This window comes from Peromyscus leucopus, chromosome 6, assembly GCF_004664715.2.
Source record: "Peromyscus leucopus breed LL Stock chromosome 6, UCI_PerLeu_2.1, whole genome shotgun sequence".
Taxonomy (NCBI): Eukaryota; Metazoa; Chordata; class Mammalia; order Rodentia; family Cricetidae; genus Peromyscus; species Peromyscus leucopus.
Window position 1 is genome coordinate 120565207 of NC_051068.1, and position 21247 is coordinate 120586453.

The following is a 21247-nucleotide window of genomic DNA, read 5'->3' on the forward strand; positions in this document are numbered from 1 at the left end:
AGAGGTGGAACGAGGTGGGGAGGTGGGGGGGTAGGGGGTGAGTGGGTAGGCTGGTGGAGGTCGGTTCAGGAGCTATCACTTTTCACCCTCCAAAAGGGTTAATGTTTGCGTGCTGGGTGTGAGTTATGTGTACAGAGACTGAAGAGGGAGTCACCCCAAACCTGTTTGAGTCTCTACTGTGAGTGATATTGCCACCTTTCATATGATGGAAGGCAGAACGCAGATGTGAGGTTTGAACTTGGACTTTCAAGCCTTCTAAACCGTGTACCAAGCATTTCTGTTCCATTTGAAATGCTTATTCTTAGGTGTTTTGATATAGCAACCGAATATGAACTAAGATCCCAGATGAAGACTATCGCCCTTTAGTAGTCTTCCAATGACTGCAGCCTGCTGTAAAGACAGGATGATGGTCAACCGCTTCTGCAAAGGGAAAGGCTTGAAGCCGGGGCTATCTTCTAAGTATTCCTGCCTGCACTTGAAGGGCCTGGCAGCAGGCCTGTTTTCTGGTCACTCCTTTTAAAAGCCTGCTCAGTCTTTTGCCCCCCTGAGCCTGCAGGTTGGTTTCAAAGAAGCGATTTTCACCACTCTGGTGTAGGGTCAGCTGCAGCCGTCTAACGGCTCCGAGGGTTATTCAGGCCTAACATAGAGGAAGACAATGGCTGAAGAAGCAGCTAATGGACCTTGTCAACCAGCCTGAGACTGAGCACCAGGGTGACCCCCACATTTTAAACACTCTTTAGTATTGATTCCAAACTCTTTCAAAGTTTAACACAGGGCAATGTTGTACACGAGAGCAAAGCCCTGGCATACTCGTGGTGTAACATACAGAGGGCGTGACATTTGATTATATCTAAGCTTCTTCAAATGCCAAGAGGAATTTGGAGAAAGATATTTGATATTGACTTTTAAAAGGTCCACATAGATAAAATTAATAAATCTTATTAAAGTTTATTTTAGGGATATTGATTTTAAAGTTGAAATGCACCCACAAAGAAAGTCCCATGATAAGGGTAATGTGTAAATTCCTTTAAAACCCATAGTTACTGTAATTATACGGAGCATTTTACAAGCAACGAGGGACTGCTTAGGATAGATGACTGAAATTTAATCAGTTTCTGGCATAGGCTGCCTTCCTTTCCCACCAAGAGAATTTCCAATGCAGGCAGACCTGTTCAGAGACTGAACCTTGCTTATCACACTCGATCTGTCTTTGAGTACTTTCCACAAGAAAGGCTTCCTCGAATCTCCCAAAAGATAAAGGAACAGGGCAGTTTTTCTCAGTAGCATGTACCTTCCACCCATCCCATCCCATGCCCTTCTCAGTAAACTTAATTCAGTTCTCCAGCCTGACTTTTATATTCATAAGAAGCATTCTGTATTGAATGCATAATACATGGGCATGCTGATACTGCCACAGGAGAGCATCCAGTAAGAAAGAAGGCCTAGACTTTATACTCTTAGGGAGGAAGTGTTTGCCCCGAGAACTTCTTTCAAAAACAACTCATTTCATTTTCAGTTTTATTTGTATTAAGTGGTGTAGGCCTGCCAGTCTGGTGAGGAGAAAGCTGAATTTGATGTAGTTTCTTTTAAAGCAAGGAGGAAGTAGAAAAATAATCACCAATGATAAGTGTGGAAATTAAACTACCTCTAGAGTTCATGTTTTACAAGGTCAAAATCGATTAGTTTATCTCCCAGCTGATTTAAAACCTATCTGATTATTTCTGATGGCTTAAGATGTAATTGTCTGGAAGTCTAAATAGAATTTTTAGACTTACCATTATTAAAACCTTAGGAACTGAAGATAGAACTGTCTGGCTTGATTACCATACTTTTACTGTTGTGAAAAATAAGAACTCCCAAGTTGCCATTTGTTGTTCGCATTTTTATCATAGTGCTTAATAAATCTCTGTCCCTAGTACAAATTAATGCTTTTTTAAAATTGTAGTTCATTTAAACGTAGGTTCTTTGAACATAGTAGCATTGCAGTGTGACATCTGAGTCCCAGAGATCAATTGATGGCTGTTGAAGATCATGAAGAATGGCCCATTAAAGCAGTTAGTGTATGACAAATAACAAGGTTTGTGTTTAGTGTGGAGATTTATCAACTAGACAGAGCACGTGTGCCTGGAACCTGAATGAAAGTCTACTCAAACCTACTTATTAATCAGCCAGTGCAGCATTTTTAACAGATCATATTATTAAAAAACTCTAGATATATGAAAACTGAGCTCTGATGTGAAAGGTACTATCCCTGAACCACAACCTTGAAACACATATTTGTTACTGCATACTATAGTCTGTAAGAAAGAAAAATAAGCTTTTCATTTTTTTTTTCCTATTTTTCTGAGGGCTAGCTAGCATCCTTTGCTTGAGACAGACCTCTGGCTCTGGTAAGCAGTGTCTAGAAAGCTATATCTGAATCACATACCTGATTCTCTGTCCCAATCTATGTAAGATGTAATTACATTAAGGTACTATGTCCAACTTAAAGTTACCATATATATATATGTGTGTGTGTGTGTGTGTGTGTGTGTGTGTGTGTGTGTGTGTGTGTAGAGAGATCACATTAAAAATCTGCTTAAATATCCAAAGCCATTTGTGGAGTGGAGAAATGAAGTACTTCCAATAAGGGGTAGGGGAATGCCCTCCTGGGTATCTAAAATCTCAGCAAGATTTTCCAGCCTCAGAGAAATGTCAGATTTCTCATCCCCAATGGGATTTTCAGTGAGTCAAGAAGTTGACTGAGGACGATGGCTCTTTTGATTATCATCTCAAGTGACAATGACGATCAGTGGTTAATGATTTTCTGGGAGCTCTGCATTGAGAAGAGTAAGCACAGGAAAAAAAGCCACAGTAAATTAGTGACTTTTACATAGTAGGTGTGAGTGTCCTAGTGTTGGAGAGCTCTGGGCTTCTAACTTTTGCCTCCCACTGCTGGTACTTCCAGACCTCTCTATTCAGGAGCCTAAGAGAGGAATATGTGCAAGTTTAAAAAAGAAAAAAAAATCAGCCAATAGTTGGTTCATTCCAGCTTTGATAGTCAATTAAGTGTTTTACCAAATATTTTCAGTGGCCTAAGTGAAGACGTTTTGTTTTCTCCATAAAAAATTTAAAATTGACATTCATAATTTATTAAACAAATTTAAGTTGGGTTTGTGAGGTGGTTCAGTCAGTAAAAGTGGTTCTAACAAGCCTGACAGCTGGAGTTCAGTCCCTTATACCCACATGGTGGAAGGAGAGGACAAACTTCCAAAAGCTCTTCTCTGATCTGCCTCTACCTCTTTCTTTCTTTCAACATAATTTTTAAAACCCACAAAAAGAATAACAGTGATGGAGGATACCCAGTCTTCCAGAGCATCTTGGCCGGCTGTGATTGTCCATACCTGTTATCCTAGCAGTCTGAAATGGAGGCAAGAGGCTTGAGCTAGTGGCCAGCCTGGCGTAATCGTGGCACCCAGTCTCAGCCTCAACCCTCGAAACATTTCAGGTAGACTTGACAGCCAGCGGAGCTGCTAGGGGAGAGTCGGCCCTCCTCAGCAAGCACTCCTCATTTAAAGAACGGTTCTTTCATTAACTGGGCTGAAGCAGTCCTCCTTGTAAAGTTGGCATTTGTGGAATGGATCAGCTTGCTTGAACACAGGACCATTCTAGTCTCATTTGCCTGACAAGTCACCAAATAGTCAGGCCAACAATACGGTCATGTCTTAGAGCAGCCACAGCTGCTGCTGCCTCCTCCTGCTGTTCCTCCTTCTCCTTCCTCCTCCTCCCATTTCCTCCTCCCTCTCTCTCATCTCCCCAACTTTCTCCTCCTCCTTCCCCCACTTTCACCTCTTCCTCCTTTCCCTCCTCACCTTCTTCTCCTCTGTTTATTTTTTTCTTCTGTCCGTTCTCCTACTACTTCTCCCCTTCTTCTTTCAAAAATAATTGATCCAGATTCTCATTCTTACTGGAGCCCAAACAAGTTTTTTAATTATTTTTATTTTTATTTCTGCTTTAAAGTTGTTCAGCACGTTCCTCTCTGAAGCAGTTTATCTAGTTACTCTTATCAGGAAATGAAGTCTTACTTGGCATCAAGTTTCTTTCTCCCCAGCCATAACCAATCCATCACCACAGTCTTTTGATACTCATTTCTAACATACCTTTGGGATCATTTTCAGTCTCCAGCTACTGCTCCACATGAGGTCAAATAACTTTACCCCCTACCTCTTCTGCTTCAACAGTCTCTGAAGGGAGCTAGCTCCCAGAACCTTCTCTCCAGCCCTTCAACTGTACGGAACCAGGCCAACCATACAGAACCAGTCTGATCTGTGCAGAAGAGAATCAGTCTACCTTTCTCATCACTTACATTCTTCATAGCTGCTCCTGACATCAATCTTCAGATGCACCAAAGCCCCCATCTGACTTTGGCTTTCTTCCCCCACCTTATTCTTTATCATGCGCTGACATCCCTCTTTACTAGTCCTTATTTTACAAACCTCTGTCTTACCCTAGGGTTGTGATTATGTGAGTTGTGTGTGTGATAATGCTTTTTTCCTGGGATGATATCCACCCTGCCTCCCCCGTGCTACTTCATTTACTTGGTACAAATACCACTTTCTCAAAGAAGCCTTCTTTTTTCTTGTTTTGTGATTACTTGCTACCATGAGTTTACTTGTGTGATTATGTCAAGCCCATCTCCTCATTTTGAACATAAAAATCATTAACAAAATGGGGGAAAGATTAATTTTTTTTTCATTTTCTCTCTGTACCATACAAGAGTACTGCTTGCTACACAATGTCCATGCCTGTTGAATGATATCCAGACTGACCCACTTCAGTTGTTTCCTGGATCTATGCTTGCTCTTCTGTTTTTAGGGCTAACATGTTTGTTCCATTTCTGTTCCTCATAGGAGATGGTTTTGTAATCCTTCTCTGACTTGGGCCCACATTGACACATGTCTTCTTCAGCATTCTTTATAAATGTAGAGAACTGACTGTAATGTGTGGGGTGTGATTGGTAATTGAAGAATGTAATGCTACCATTTCTTCCACTGTCTGTTAATTTAGTCTAAGGTGGTGGCATTCTATTTTAGTCTCCAAGGCTCACTGTGGGTACATATTAACCTGGATCATGTAAGAAGCCACACATCTTTTCTTCTACCATGAAAGTTCCCTGCTAGAAAAGGGTCATTGGAAGTTATAAGTAGTATCTTTGATGGCTCCATGGAATCATGCATTCCTTTATGTGTTCCAGGCTATACTTGTGGTTCTTTACAGTAAGTGGTGTTTTAATGACCCTTTTTGTATTCTTTCATCTTGGATATATATATATATATATATATACATGTTTTTTTTTTTTTTACCATGTTCATGTTACATGTAGACAAGGAACATTAGGAGGTAGAAACTGCATTACTCTGTAAGGTAGAAGTGAAAAACACACACTGTTTTATTCATACTGTGAATGTTCTTAAGATACAGACAAACTGTGAGTTTACAAATAAGCTTAACTGAGTACATGTTTCTGCATTTATCTGTTTTGTAGAAGAGGGCAGTTCATCAAACTATGTGGCCAAAGAATTTTGTTATCTTAATTTTGAAATTATTGTTACGCATTAATGATTCCTGAATCATTTTTAAAATTAATTAAAAGCAAAAGTTAAAATGTCTGACATCTTGTATTAGCTGTATGTTATAAATTTCTGCTCTTTATGTTCATATAAAGATGAAAAGAACAATTTTAGGAAATTGGCCTAGGAGGCATTGAAGACAAAATAGTGCATGAGTCATATGCTCCTTTACAATTATTGCCTTAATCTAAGAAATAAAATTAATGGATGCAATAAAAGCTTGTGATAATTTGACTTATGATTGTTGTAGCCTATATATAACCATTCATTACAAATGTTCACAATTGCAGTTTCACTCAGAAAGCATTTATTAAGCCCTGCTTCTGAGATCAGCATGGCAGACACATGACCCTGAAGTATACTTTGACCATTCCGTCCTATTAGAACCAATGGGGAAAAGACAGGCTTTTTCTATGAGGAATTTGCATATTTCATAGCCTATTGCAAAAAAAGTATAGGTTTATATTAAGATCATGGCATGATGGTCTAGCACTGTGAGTACGTGGAGAAAAAGAGGGAAGGCTGGATTTACTGAGGAAGTGCATATCCGGAATCCTGTCTTAAATTCTTTGCAAGTACTGTGCAACACCACAATAGTGATCTTAATACAACAAATGTCACTAGCAACAGAAAGATAGAAGGAAACAGGGGCACAGAGGATCAAAGTTGCTGAAATGATGACCCATGAGAGAGGTGTGTCTTGGGTCATTCATAACCTTTAATAAGCTATGGACACTGTAGCTGCAGTAAAAGGCTTTCCTTTTTTGTTTACTTTTTTAAACCTTAGTGTATTTATTCATTTACATGTGTGAATATGCCACAACATACATGGTACATGTGGAAGTCAGAGGACAGCTCATAGAAGCTGGTTTCTCCTCCCATCCTGTGGGTCTCGGGGATAAAGCTTAGGTCCCTACAAGGGGCCTGGGTTGTCTTGCACTGCCACTATTGGCGTCTATGTCTTGGTCATTTCTGCATCTCGCTCATATCAGCTCCCATGCACTCCATTAGTTAAGTCCTTTCTAATACTGTCCCCACTTTACAGATGAGCTTGAGGTTTAGGCTGTTTGTTAAACAAGCTGCTTAAGTTCTGGAAACTTCCAAATGGCAGACCCTGAAACGGAGCCTACATCTATGTGGTGCTGGAGTTGGGCTCTAAATTCCCAAGCATTGCTGAAGTAATTTTTTGGTGTTTACCCAAATGTTTATGTTGGCATCAAAAGAATTAATTCCAGGTATGCCAGATGTAGGGTTTACTCTCTGTTTATAGAACAACAAAGGAGAATGATGTTATGAAATGTTACTTGTAAATGTTGCTGTTGAAATTGTAACAATTGCTGTAAATGAGATACACAGATTGGTACTGATTAACAGTCAGCAATTTAACCTACGTTCTTGTTTGTTAATTGTAAGACATATTTTCTTAATCCGATGCATTATTGAACATACTTATAGCTAAAAACATAGACATTGAAAACGCAAAAAGAAGTGACAGTAACTTCAGTCATGTGACTGAAGTTCATTAAACACAGTTATGTTCTTTAAAGGCAGATAGTGATTTTTATTTTATTGCAGATATAATATTTCATTTATCCAATATATGCAATCACTAGAGCTTGGAAAACATAATGGTGTAAATGTCAAAATATGCTTCAGTTGGATATATGTATGAATTTATGAGACTATCATTGAATCTATTCATTAAAATATATACCTTATAGTAATTTTATATTTATATATATATATGCACAGTCATACTATGTTTAATAAACACCTAATGTTTTCATACATTTTCAGCTAAATGCATGTAACTGAATATGTAGGGAGACCCTTAATTATCTAGACAGATCCTCTTAAGAATAGCAGAGTTTCAAAAATTTTAAAAATAGCTATGTTATTTTCAGGCCAGCATTTATAATTTACACACTTAATTTGCAATGCCTGAAGCCATATCTTAACCTCTACTTAAGCTAACTTCAAGCATTCTGTACAGTACTGGTTCTAGAGGTAAGCCTAGCTTCATTGAACAACAGATCTTTTTGGACAGCTATATCCAGAAGAATGATGCTAGATATTAACAATACGAAGTGTAGTTCCCAGGAGATTCATGGTGTGCTATGGGATACAGAAGAAGATCAATTCTTAGAGATGAATGACACAGTGATGTGGTAACACAGAGGAGAATTCCCGTAATAAGATGATGTCAGCAACCGCTAAGCCTATAGAACTGTACAGTCTTTTGAAGACTTTTGCATGGAGCAAGTCATACTGCTTTCATTCCCTTTCGGACACATGGATACACAACGAGCCTTTGAGTGCCAAGTCAGCCAGATCTCATTATAATCAGTATGAGAAACACTTGAAACCCTCTTCTCTTTCAACTTGAACACAACTTCATATATTAAATTATAATGTACTTCTTGATTATCTTATTAAAACAATTTATGCATCTTGTTTCCTTTGCTTTTTCAAAACACAGATTTCATCAATATCTTTAGTTATTTATATCCATAAAGATTTAGACAATAAAAACAAGATGATGTCAACCACCCGAGATTTCCTGAACCAGGGCACCAGTTCCCTGGGCATTGTGATTGAGGAAGAGAAGTTGACTAGGTGCAAGGTGGGCAATGTTTGTTAGAGGTGGTGAGAGAGCTGCTACAGAAATGAAACAGAAAGTAAGAAGCAGCTGCATGTTTCTTGTGTAATGTAGTTTTTATCCTCAGAGCTATTGGGACTTTGGATAGGATATGTCTTTGTGGAGGGTGGTCCACTTTACAGTGTGTTCTAAACATCACCAATGTCCATTAAAAAGTGAGGCTACCCCTGTTTGAGAAGCACCACGGTAGCAAAAAGAAGCATGGATATTTCTGGGCACTGGAGTGACACTCTGACCCCACAAAGATTTTAAGAAAGGCAAATTGGGCTAGAGAGACGGCTCTGTGGCTGAGAGTGCACCCACACCTGCATAACAGCTCAACATCTCCAATTTCAACTCCAGCAGATTCAGGTCCTCCTCTGACCTATTCCTACTATCACATAGTACATACATGTGCGCGCGCACGCGCACACACACACACAGACACACACAAAGTCTCACACACATAAGATAAACAAATGTTTTAAAAGATCAAATTATTTTTGTACTTCTTCAGTGTTTACTCCTCAGATTCCCTAAATCAGGATGTGGGACAAAAGCTGTTCATATTATACAGCTTATCTTTTTTTCTTGAACTTTTTTTTTTTATAGCTTACCTTTTTTTCTTACCTTCCTTCCAAGTACCTGGAAGCTGGTGTTTGCAATTCAACGATTGCTTAATTACAAGTTGGAGATGTGATACACACACACACACACACACACACACACACACACACACACACACACACACTGCAGAGATATAAATCCAGATGAGAATGCCTCTGATTTGTTCATTATATTGAATGTTCATCTATATTTCACTCCTATATCTTCAGGAAAAAAAATCAAAATAAAAAAACTTACCAGAATACAATAGACATCTTGCAGAAGTAAAGCCAGGCCAGTCTCAAGGAAGATATGATACTGATCCTAGAGAGTCTCCTTATAGGGGGACATTTGTTTAGTACTTATTTATTATTCTTCTCTTTGAAAAGGGGATCAGCAATGAAAATTATAAAATATGGCTGGCTTACAATACAATATATCTAACTTGAATCATTTTCTAAATCCAAAGACATTTTTAGATGAAAGCAAAGGCAGTCATTTCTACATCATTTTGTGAAACTTAAGCCTACCCAGAGGAAAGGTAATTTTGTTTGATCCTGAAGATCAAGTGAATTTGTTCACCAAACCATTTATTCCAAAAGGTAATTAAAATAATGTAAAATCGATCTAGTCTATGTTTAACAAAATTAACTAATTACGATCTGCTTAAATCATTTAACCTATGTAGCTCCTTTAAAAACAGTTGATTTTCTTTGGAAAAATTTTATGTGTGTGTGTGTGTGTGTGTGTGTGTGTGTGTGTGTGTGTAAAATAAAATACATAAAATAAAATGTATAAAATAAATAAAAAATAAACTACACACACACACACACACACACACACACACACACATATATATATATGTATGTATGTATGTATGTATGTATGTATGTATGTATTTGAAGATGCCTCCTTGTTTTCAGTTGGTCTTGAGATTTATTTTCCCCAAACAGAATAGACAAATAATCAAGAGGAGAAACTGAGATTGTCCTTTAAGTAAGCAAAGGAAAAAACAAAAAAACAAAAACAACAAAAACCTCCCATGATAAGGAAAAGACATATTCAGAGGTGAGGAAATGGGACTCTGTATTTTGGAACCTGAAATTCAGTAACTGTCACATGCACTCTTGATGTTAGCATGCTGATGCCCATTGAAAACATCCCAACATGAGCAAAAGGTACACCTGCTATCTGTCTTTCCGTGTTCAAATTGATTGTGGACAACATAAATACATACAACCTAGTGTTTGTTTATGTTCAACTAATTTGCACCTATTCAAGTTAGCATCAAAGATACTTTAAAAAGTTCAGCAAATCAGAAGAGCTAATTGCCTGCCACTAGCTACATTTATTTTCAACCTATCTGTTCTAATCGTGGAAACACTATGGAGATGTCAAAATTTCGAAGTTTATAGGTCCTTGTAAGTGTCCCTGAGAGCTATGAAATCATTACAAAAGAACAGAGATTATCTGTGACAACTCCGGGCTTTAAACAGAGTGGTGAAGTTGGCAACCACGTCAGGGAGAGGTAACCTCAGGCCCTGGGTGACTTGCCGATCAACTGCCACCTATTATTAATTCATTATAACTCACTACTTTATTTTGCAGATAAAACCGTCATTTATGTCATTCCTTAAACCAAATGACATTATAAAAGACACCCTGTGCTGAAAGTATCAGCTGAACTATCTCTCTACACTGGAAAAAAAGAGAAAAGAAAAGAAAAGAAAAAATGCATGAATCTGATTTTTGACAGCAATCTCTGTGAACGATCTCTAATACTGAGGTTGGTTTGTGGACTTGTGATTTGCACTTATCCAATGATACCAAATCACATGAACACACCTCTACATCTAATCAGGATTTTTTCTAATTGAATTATGACCTTTAATCCACCTTCCTCTTGATTATGAATGACAGTGACCTTTACCTAATTTAAAACAGACACTCTCATGCAAAATTATGCAAACAGCACATGTAAATTCTGAATCAAAGATGAGCATAATGGACTGCTGAGAAATTATTTCAGAAGTGTTCATATTGCGGCCCAGTGAGGGCTTGGCGAGTGAGTGAGTTCTTTAGCCTGTGAGCAGTCAGTCTGAAGAACTGCAGATCCCTATTGCTGTTTGTATTTTTTCAGCGTCTATTTAGAAAACTGGCATGTCAATCAATATACATATCAATTTTGATTATTCTCCTCGGCATTTTATGGCCTTCAGGAAATGATCACCATGTAATGAAGTCAGATGAAATTATTTTTCAGGAGAGTTGGCGCACTGTGCTTGAATATTCAATTCATTTCATTTCGTATCATTTCTGGCTGCATAGGAACCTGGTGAAAGTCTGCTACAGCACGTGGGGCGAGTTGACTTCCTGGTACTGTTTTATCTCATTAAAGAGGAACTTCATGCCCATGGCAGCTGGCAGCCAGCAGTGTTTCTCGGATATATTTAGAAACTACTGTCTCAAGGAAAAAAGTTGAAAGAAGAAAAGCATGTTTACATCCAGTACCAGATGAGCCCTAACTCTTGATTCCCCTTCCCTGCATCGACTCTCCTCTCTTTTTAGATCAATAGAGACGATTATGAGCGGTCATCACTTAAGGCAAGCCCAGCTTGGAGCATAAACTAACTTAGAGCAGAATCCTATAATCCATCCTGCCCTTTCTCAGGTCATTCCATTATAAACTGAGCAGGTATTGAGAACAAGATACCATTTTTTCCTCAAACTTCACATATTTTTCTTTATATACAAAAGCATAAAAATGATTAGTCCATGTCTTATATTCCAGACATACATATGTGACTTTGGGCACATAGAGATTATGTCACAGTAATAGATGATTGAGGACCTTTTACTGTCAGAATTCCTGTGAACGGGACCTTGTAGAAGCATGCACTTTCATGACTAATATGGTGTGTGTGGGAAGGGGGTGGCAGATTGCTCTATTTAAAATAAACAAATTGACCCTGGCAGATAATAGCATTTTGCACTGCCAAATACATGTTTATCTTTTGCTATCGACGTAATCACACTGACAGTGCTCTTAATGTAATCTTTCCTAGGAAATTAAACGGGTTTTAATGATATGCTTATAATGGATTGGGGACAGAGTTCCAGGGAGAGAACTACCAATACTAGATGTTTGGGGAAAATACATACATGAAGCAACGTCGAGAGGATCAATGAACATCAGAAAGAAATCAATGGTGGTCTGTGTTTAAGGAACTCATTTACGTAGTACCCAGAGAAGCTGCCAAAAGCACACAAAGCTATGTAAGGCCCTCCTCCCTTTCTCCCAAAGAGTTCTCGACATGCACCTTGTCACACACACACACACACACACACACACACACACACACACACACACACGGAACTCAAAGTAAGAGTCCTCTTAGGAAGACGTGTGCATTTGTCTAATTTATAGTTCTCAGAAGTTGTCAATCTGGCTTTTCAGAGTGGGTTCTGGAAACTCCCTGTAGCCTGGACAGATGCCACTCACCAAATGGACCCAAAAAAGCTCTGGAACCAGTGCTCATCCCAGGCAGGTCTGAGAACAGGGGTAGACACGCTAATTTATGGGCCCCAGAGGGGCCAGAGAGGTGGCTGAGCTGTCAAGAGCACTGACTGCTCTTCCAGATGACCCCAGTCTGGTTCCGGGTACCCATATGGCAGCCCATAGCCATCTGTAACTCCAGTTTTAGGGGATCCAATGCCCTCTTCCGACCTCCAACGGCACTGAGTGCACATATGGCACACACACATGTATGCAGGCAAAACGCTCGTGTACAAAAAATAAAGATAACTAAATCTAAAGAGCCTTAGACATAACCACACACTGATTCTGAGTCCTCGCTCCCAGATGATGTTGAGCCCAGAGAAGCACATTTAGAGAAAACTATTAATTTTAATCAAAATTATACATATGACTACCAGCACCGGAAGCACCGTTTGTTCCTGGCTGCGGTCTGTCTCATTGCTGCAAGAATCGGAGAGTTTTAAATCCAACTGACCTGAGATGCCATATTAGTAACAGATTAGAGTCACCCCTTTCTTGCCCCATAAATCTATTCTTCAGGCTACAAAGGAAAATGAAACTAGGAAACATCAAAATTGTTATGTCTATGGATGGTGTTGAGCAAAGCATGAATTTAATTTTTGTTCAGAAAATACAACAGGGTGGAAAACTATCTCAGTACAGGATTAAGCTGGTAGCAGCTGCCTTCTTTCCCTGCTATAAAACTGAGAAGTGGGTATCTTTAAAATTCATGTTATGGATGAGGAGGCTGAGGCCTGGAGAGATGAGAATTGCATCCCTGCCATAATTCTAGCCTAGGTCCGTGTCTGAAGCCAGGCAGCTGCTTTGTGCTTACCTTGAAGAGTCAGCTCTGTGATTTAAAATGCCTACTTTTCTCTTTCTTCTTAATCAAGAATGTGAAACTTTAAACTATGGCCACACACCCCTCTCGTTAATTAGATAGAAACATACACAGTCACCCGCAGCCTCTTGCTCCATCCTTCCCTGAACCTGCTAAAATCCCAGTGGTTGGTTTGCAGTGGCTTTTTTCACAAGCTAATCAAAAGGATTTCACGATAGTGTTTAATATCACTTTGGCTGAAGGTGAAAAAATGAAACCATTTCGAGCTGAGACCAAACGCCATAGTCTGAGCTTTGCTATGCAGTTGGCACCGAAGCCCCTTTGTTTAGTGTCTTCATCTACCCAGAATCTTTGGAGGCACTGGGAGATTGTTGTTCCTGTGGGCCTTGGTCGGGAGAAGGGGTTAGGAAGTCCTTCTACTCTCTGGCTATCCCTGCTGCTTGCCCCCAGTGTCTGTCCTGGTTTGCGACTCTCTATGTGTTTTCTTGAGGCTACATCTTATTGCGGGTACCTCAGCTCTTTCCCAGGAACTCCCTGGCTGGAAAAGCTTTGCATGCTCTCTGCTCCAAAGCCCAGGCTTCCACTGTCTTCCTTTCCACCTGCCCAGTTGCTTCCTGCTAACTCCCTTTCAGAACTTGACTCATGGTCACAAATGCTTTCTGTGGACTTAGTTACAGGGTTGGTAATTCCATCCTTCAGCAGCATCTCCTTCTACTCTCCTAGCTTTTCTAGCCAACGCATTTGTCCTCATAGCTAAAGCTTCCAGGCAAAGAGCAATTTTTGTTAAAGATTAACTACTACTGGATCTTCACTGAGAGTTATTAAGATTTGATAGTACAAGTTCAAAAGCTGCAGACCGTGGTTAATAAGAAACCCCTAAGTCTGAATCCCTTACAAGCAGCGATCCCTTTCCTCAGCTCAGAGACTATCACTCTCCTCATCCTTCTGCGACTTTCCATGTTTCTGTAACTTTTCTTGTCTTTTTCATTTTCCCAATTCTTCCCACCTTTCCACTTAATTCTTTTAGAAGTTGTCCCTCTGTTTTATATCAAAATTAGAAATCATAGCATTTATCATTTGTATTTGGTGGGATCATTTCTTACGTTGTGCTTCTTTTAAAAAATCGAGCACAAGTACACTGTTATATTCTGGGAGCACACAGCTCCAGGGTGGGGGCATAGTTACACTTTTTACAAACATAATTTACAAAATTGAAATATTGAAATTGTACAGAGAAGTGGATCTCTTATTGCCCCTGAAACAAAATTTGAGTATATAAATCAGTCTCACCACATTAAAAAGTAAGCCCACGAATTGTCCAGACACTAATCAAACACAGGCCCTGGGCTTAGCACAGAGGCCAGGTCTGTAAAAAACACAACACAGTTTCATTTTCATCCTGAATTAATTTAAGTAACAACAATTGAGGACCTATTTTCTTAACCCCCTCCCACCCCCAAATTAGAGGTTGAGGTATATGGCATGAACTTCAGTCATTATGGACAAACAGAAATTAAGTCTGTTGCAGAGGTGGCTCTTTATTTTTTTTTTGGGCGGGGGGAGATCGGTGGGCACCATGAAATAATAGCAGCACCAACAACTACAGAGACAGCAAGAAAGCCGTGGTGCTGGCTGAACGGGATTGCAAATGTTGGCTCTTCCTTGCAAAACAGTCCGTCTTCTGCGCTAGTGAGGTTTTATTTTTTCAGCTCCCCTGTAATAATGACAACTGTCCCTCTCAAGTGGCTGCTAATACGTTTGAGAATTAAGTTGTCTGAATATTTTTTGCAAACTTCCCTGGAGAAGAATATCTTTTGCTTTTATTTTCAATTTCAAGAAGCTGACACTATTTTTTAGGCAAGGAATTCAGCAACAGGGCTGATGTACTGAGCAACAAGGAGTGTCTCCTTTCCATGGTTTAGGGTCAGCTGTGACTCTTAACTAAATGTATCTCCCACCAGACTCTCTGCCCAACTTCTCCTTTCATGGCAGAAATAGCACCCAAGTAATTTGACTGGAGAAATCAAATGTGAATGGAATACCTCACAGGCTAAGGAACTCACTCAGCAATAGATGACAGCAGGATAAACTCAAATTTTAATTAATTCCCAGCTTTTCTCATACCAATGGCTGACATCTACCTTGCCGATCAGGACAAAACTGGTATATTAAAATAACCATAAAGATATGTTCTTGGGCTTTCTGCCTGCCAGTAGGTAGAGATTTTGGACATAGAAGAGTAGTCCATGTGCCCAATAGTCTTAATATAATTGAAAAGAATACTGGCAACATGCAATGGCATGAAAATTGTTTTTCATTTGTCCCCCAATATATGTGTATCTTGTACAATCGCTACTGACCTGTGGTCTCCCTATCTTTTCCAGGAGATTGTGTGTTGATCCTGTGTAGGTGTTGGTTTCAATTGTATAGATGATTCCATAAGTCAAATGACCAGAGTGTTTGAATCAGATTCCTGTGGGTGACAGGTGTCAGAGTTCATCTTTCCATACTGGGACAAAAGATGATAGGGGGAGGTTGAAGCTGCCACACACTGGCAGACAGGCAGAAGGCCACTCTCACTTCCCTGTATGGGGAGGGTCTTCTCTTTATCCTCATAAAAGGGGTAACACCAATAACACAAGAATAGTTAACTGTGGCGAGTTGTTCACACTCAGCATATTTAAACATTTATTATCACGTTATCTGTTCTCTTCATTTGCTTTGTAAATCTACTGGTAATATTTTATCGGGGGAAATTTCCATCAGATGTTCCCAGTGAACAGAAAGGTAAAAGAAAGGGCCACTGCTGACCACACAAGAGATTTTAAAGGATGTTTTGACAAGACAGTAGAATATCCTTTTTCTTATATGAACAGTTGTTTGCATCCATGTTTTAATTGTCATCAGAACGTCAATGGAGTTAGTAGCAAAGGTAGCTAGAGAAAGCCTTGGGTTAATTTCCGTCATTACCAAGCACTTTACACCACTAATATTCCAAACATGTAAAGAGCTGTCTATCTTGTTTTTAGACAGGGAAAAGAAGGGGGGGGGGGCTTCAAAGACTGTGAGTAGATGAACCAGTCGATTACAGATCTGATTAGTTCTTATACTCTTCTAGAGTAATCATTCCTGGCCAGTCTTCAGTGAAATAACTCTTAAAACCTGTGCTATAATGGTAATGTAGATAGAGAGGAAAGGCTATGAAGAAGCTGAAAATCGGAACAAGATCCCTAGTTCTGGTGTGTCAAGACAACGGAAGGGTAAATGGCGTATGCTTGCTGTTGGGAGAGGGAAGGAAGTACCCTGACAAATAAGCCAGGAAGGTATTCTTATACGTGATTTCAAAGAACGAGCAGGTTCAATCCCATGTCTGCCACACTCTGTGGCCTTGACAAAGTCAATTAACTTCTCTGAACCCCTCTGTCTTTATCTATAATATGTATATGATGGTCCTCTTGACCTCAGACTATTACTATGAAGATTCATATCAGTGCAAACAAAGCAAAAAGGGTCTGATGAGTGTTCCCTAGATGTCATCATCAGTCCACACATGGCAATAACTTCCAAGGTCTGGGAAGTGTTTGTATAATAGGAAAGTTTCCTGAGGAACTCTGAGTGTCTGCCGATGAAGCAGGCATCGAATACCTGCTGATAATACAGATTATTTTCCCTCAAGCAGGGTTTCAAGTTTCTATGGCCCTACTGACTATTCCTGAAGTTCTGGACAACTATTAACACCCCTCATAGTATTCCTTCAAGATGATAATTTATCTTTTAAACTGTACTCAGTGAAAGCAGCAGAAGGGAGTCAGGAGGGAATAACAGCCCACTGTTAAATACAGCCATGAGGTTTATCAGTGCTCTACATTTTGCTGCAAGGCACACTGAAATGGAGTAAATGTAACTTACCCTGAGCAGTTGCTTGAATGAGTTACTAGAGAAATGGGAAGTGTACAGATGAAGCAAAGGAACCCAGGGGGAGTTGAAGGCTGTGGCCGTTTTATTTAGGATGCACAGTAAGGCCTAACTAAAGGCACAGGAGGTAGGTCTTTAGAGACTTTCTTGAGGTTTACAAAAACACGCAAGCATCTATAAAAATATCTGCTTTTGAAATAACCCTGTGAAATGATGGCTTGGGATTCCACGGGGAGTGCCTGCAAACCTATCATATCCAAATAATGTGGATGCAAAGAGAATGCCTAGTTGGCGGCATTTTCTCAGTCCCCAGGAGGGCCTCTTGGCCACTTTCTCTGCCTCTCCTTAGCTGGCCTGCTGACAGAGTATCTGTGATATTCCTTTGTTCTGAAAGGGTATCCTTTAGTTTCCCAGTAGTCTCAAGTTCACCCAGCTGGACTATCCCACACACCTCTCTGTCTGTGTAGTGTTTCTTGTGCAGGGCTCCTCTCCAAATCCCTTTGGATCTAGAAGAGTCTCCCTTGACCAGGAGGGAGGAATCCCTTTCTTCCCTGTAATACAGAAGCTCAAATAGAATACTCCAATGACAATGACTGCATAGGAGATATTCATGGGCAGTCACATGGCTCCAACAGATACATTCAATTAGCGTTTCCTGGGAAGCCTCAGTTTACTTTACAACTTAGTATTTCAAAGAGTTTTAAAAGAAACTAATTACTAGGTAAGTAATAAGTCAAATTCCTCTTTTCTCACTGTGAGGGCTTTTTATTACACCCTGCTATAAATCACACGCCCCCATCCTTGCAGAGAAGCTTTCATACCGATAGGACTAATAAAATGCCATGAAGCAGAACATGTTTATCTGTTAAATTCTACATATAGTAACCTAACGAATGCCAGAGACAGAGAGACAGCCCTCTATACAGTAATACTTGTGTCGACGGCTTCTTTATGCTAACAATGACAGGGCTTCCTGCCTTGTGCTACTGTACTCAAAAAAATCAGAGTGCATCTTTTCAACGGAACATTCAACACCAAAAGGAAAAAGAAACGCAGAGTTTTGACACTGAGATATTTTATGTGGGTAATAAATTTCTCCCCACAAACTCTACTAACTACAAGTATCTACCTAGATGATGGAATCTGGGATTTATGACATTAGAAAGATTGTGTATACCAGAAAACATTTTTTTCCTTCTTTTTAGGACTGTCAACTTTGTTTACTGCTTATGTTCAATTCTATCTCATGCAAGGGATTAAATATCCTTGTCAGAGCCATATGTCAAAATGCAAAATCATATTAACAAAGAGTACTTTCAAAGACAGATGACATTATTAAGATTTGGGTTGCAACTGGAATGTCTAATTATATTTGTACTAATTCAAAATATTTTTTTGAATTTGTAATTTCATGACATTTTAGTGTGATTTAAAGTTAAAATGACTAAGGAATGATTAAAATATTATTAAAAGTCACTTAAGGGAAACACATTTTAAGTATCACAAGCTGAGGGATTGCTTTCAGAAACAACAAATATATTGTGCAATCTATTAGCCTCTTCCACACATTTTAAATCCAAACTCAACCATTTGATTATTGAAATCATTCTTAAATAATGATCTCCAGTGGCGCTATATACACATCAGGGTTTAAAGAGCCTCTTTACATTAAACTTTCCTAAAATACAATTTAAATTTCAAAACAATACGTAACAGCACATCTAACAACAGTAACTGAATCCTAACTAATTGTAATACTTCTGCATAGCTTAGTAATTTATGAATTGTGAAGAATAAATCTATTTGACAGGGCAGTTAGCAATAGAGTTTTCAGCTTGTTGCCATTGCAGCAGAATGAAGTAAGATCTACCGTTTCTTGCTGATGTTAAAAACATTTCAACAGTTAATTCTTTTTTATTCAGGGAAAATGCTGTAAGAAGGTTCCAGGTTCAGGCAAACAATACACAACCACCCTCTCACAGATGAATTTTACACTTGGCCATGGTGCAGGAGAAGTTAAAACATCTAGAGGGGTTATTATTTTTTAAGAGGGAAAACTTGATAGCGAATTGTATTTCTAGGTTAGAGAGTAGGCACTAATCTTCCTGGCGTTATAAAACCGGAGCTGGCTACATGGAAAATAAACATCCAAATACCCAACACTTAAACAATTGTGCCTACACGGTTAAGTAACAAAAGCATGAGGCACCTGGAATCGCAGCCAGCATTTGTGCCCAATGCCAGAAACAATGTAAAGCATTCTAGTGACATTTGACAATGAGCAGACAGTAGAGGCATTACACGCATCTTTAGAAGAATCAGGCTTCCTACCTTGAAAAGACAGATGGAGGTAAGTTCCTTTATAAGAAAAAGTTGTAAGCAAAACCAGGCAGCAGCTGAAGTCAATTGAGTCCTTTTTGCCACTGTATACATACAGCAGTTCTGCAATAAGGGGAGAGATAGAATGGGAGGAGCGGCTGTGAACGAGTGACCTCCTCAGGCTGAGTCCTCTCCGGGAACCACACACTGACAACCACAGTTTCTGATTTGCATGGATTATCTCCACTTGACCAGATCCACGGCAGATACATTTAAATGGAACTGGCACAATGATAAAAAAAAGATGGAAGAGGGGATGAATGAGTGAGTGAGAGAGAGAGAGAGAGAGAGAGAGAGAGAGAGAGAGAGAGAGAGAGATAGAGAGAGAAACAGACACGAGATCGCAGAGCGTGGATAAGCTGGGGCGTGCAGAATTGTGTCTCCGAAGAGCTACAGCTCCCTCTTCATGCCACAGTTGTAAGATAAGAAGCGTTGTCATTACGAGCTGGTTAATCATAGTGAGAAACAGACCCAGATTAGTCCGAATGACACCTGCTCTGATTTCTCTGGACATTTTATGAATCTTATTATTTTGCCAGTAGGATTTTAGACTGTATACCAAAAATATTTTATCAGTACTTAGGTAAACAAATTTGGATAAAGTATCAGGTTGTACAAGATTAGTGCTTTGATTTGAATGGAGCAGATAACAAGGAAAGAACACAATTTGCTGAAAGATTTATTTGAAAGAGAACTGATTCCTGACAACTTTTAAAGAGTTACTTGCATGTATTACAATGCAAATAAAAAATGATAATCTCATATTTATGAATAATTGATTGTCTGGAGGTACTCAAATATGCTACTGAAAAGAGGTAGTTGTTTCTTTAAATATTTCAAAGTCATTGTTTCCATATTGATTTTTCCTATTCTACAGATTTGTCTTTAAATATATAGTTATTATTTAGTTCCCCATTTAGCATCTTCAGAGATTGTCTGGTTGGCTATATATTCATGTTATCATTTTAAAGTCGAGAAAGGGAAAAGAAGGTGTGATTTTAACTTTTACCAACAGCTGCTTGCTTAGTTCACAGAAGATCTAGAGAAAAGGGGATGTATTTGAGTCAGTTACCTTGTCTTTGCAGAGAGGTGTCTGCAATGCCTAAACAGCCACACAATTAGACTGATTCGGTGGAAAAACCAGTCAAACCAGATGTTTAATCAAATTGATTACAACTTTGCAGAAGCCAGTGTTGACTTGGTGAGAACCAAGTGACACAGGTTGAATATGCTTTAATGCTAAACTCTCAACATAAACACATTTTTACAGAGAGGCATTTACAGAGTGAGGGAGAGATCTCTCAGCAACTGCCCTGCCCCTGTAGCTCTGTCTCTTTTCAGGAAAGATAAAGAATTTGAACACATGGCACTTGCAGAGAACTGACTTGGTGGGCAGATGTGGTACTTTAAAAGAAATCATAAAAAAATGCTAACACATTTCCATGAGATTGTAGGGAAGACCAGGGATTTCTGAAGAGGGCAGACTCAGTAGCAGTAACAGTGTTTAGGAGACAATTGCTTGGAAGTAATGGGTGAAGACAATACTTATTTTCTGTCTGTGACAACCAGTAGTCTGATTGCTATTGGAAGGGATAGCTGCCTTCACTGGCCTATCCCCCTCCCCTTTTCTTTCTCTCTACTATCAGTTTGAACACAACTTGTATACGAGCCTGACTTGTAACATTATTGGGGTCTTAATACCACTTCAGCCTCAAGCTTTT

General features: G+C 39.3%; 1 protein-coding gene across 43 annotated transcripts in view; it reads right to left on the reverse strand.

The window, feature by feature from the left end:
• Positions 1–19796, reverse strand: part of Adgrl2 (adhesion G protein-coupled receptor L2) — a 628692-nt gene extending 608896 nt beyond the window's left edge. For 14 of the 43 annotated variants that reach the window (XM_028876801.2, XM_037207207.1, XM_028876829.2 and 11 more), the window contains exon 1: positions 19479–19794. The gene's annotated coding sequence lies outside the window, so the exon portion shown is untranslated. Of the gene's footprint in view, positions 1–19478 lie in introns of all 43 variants that reach the window. The other 29 variants (XM_028876815.2, XM_037207202.1, XM_037207200.1 and 26 more) reach the window with 4 other exon arrangements.
• Positions 19797–21247: the final 1451 nt, after the last annotated feature.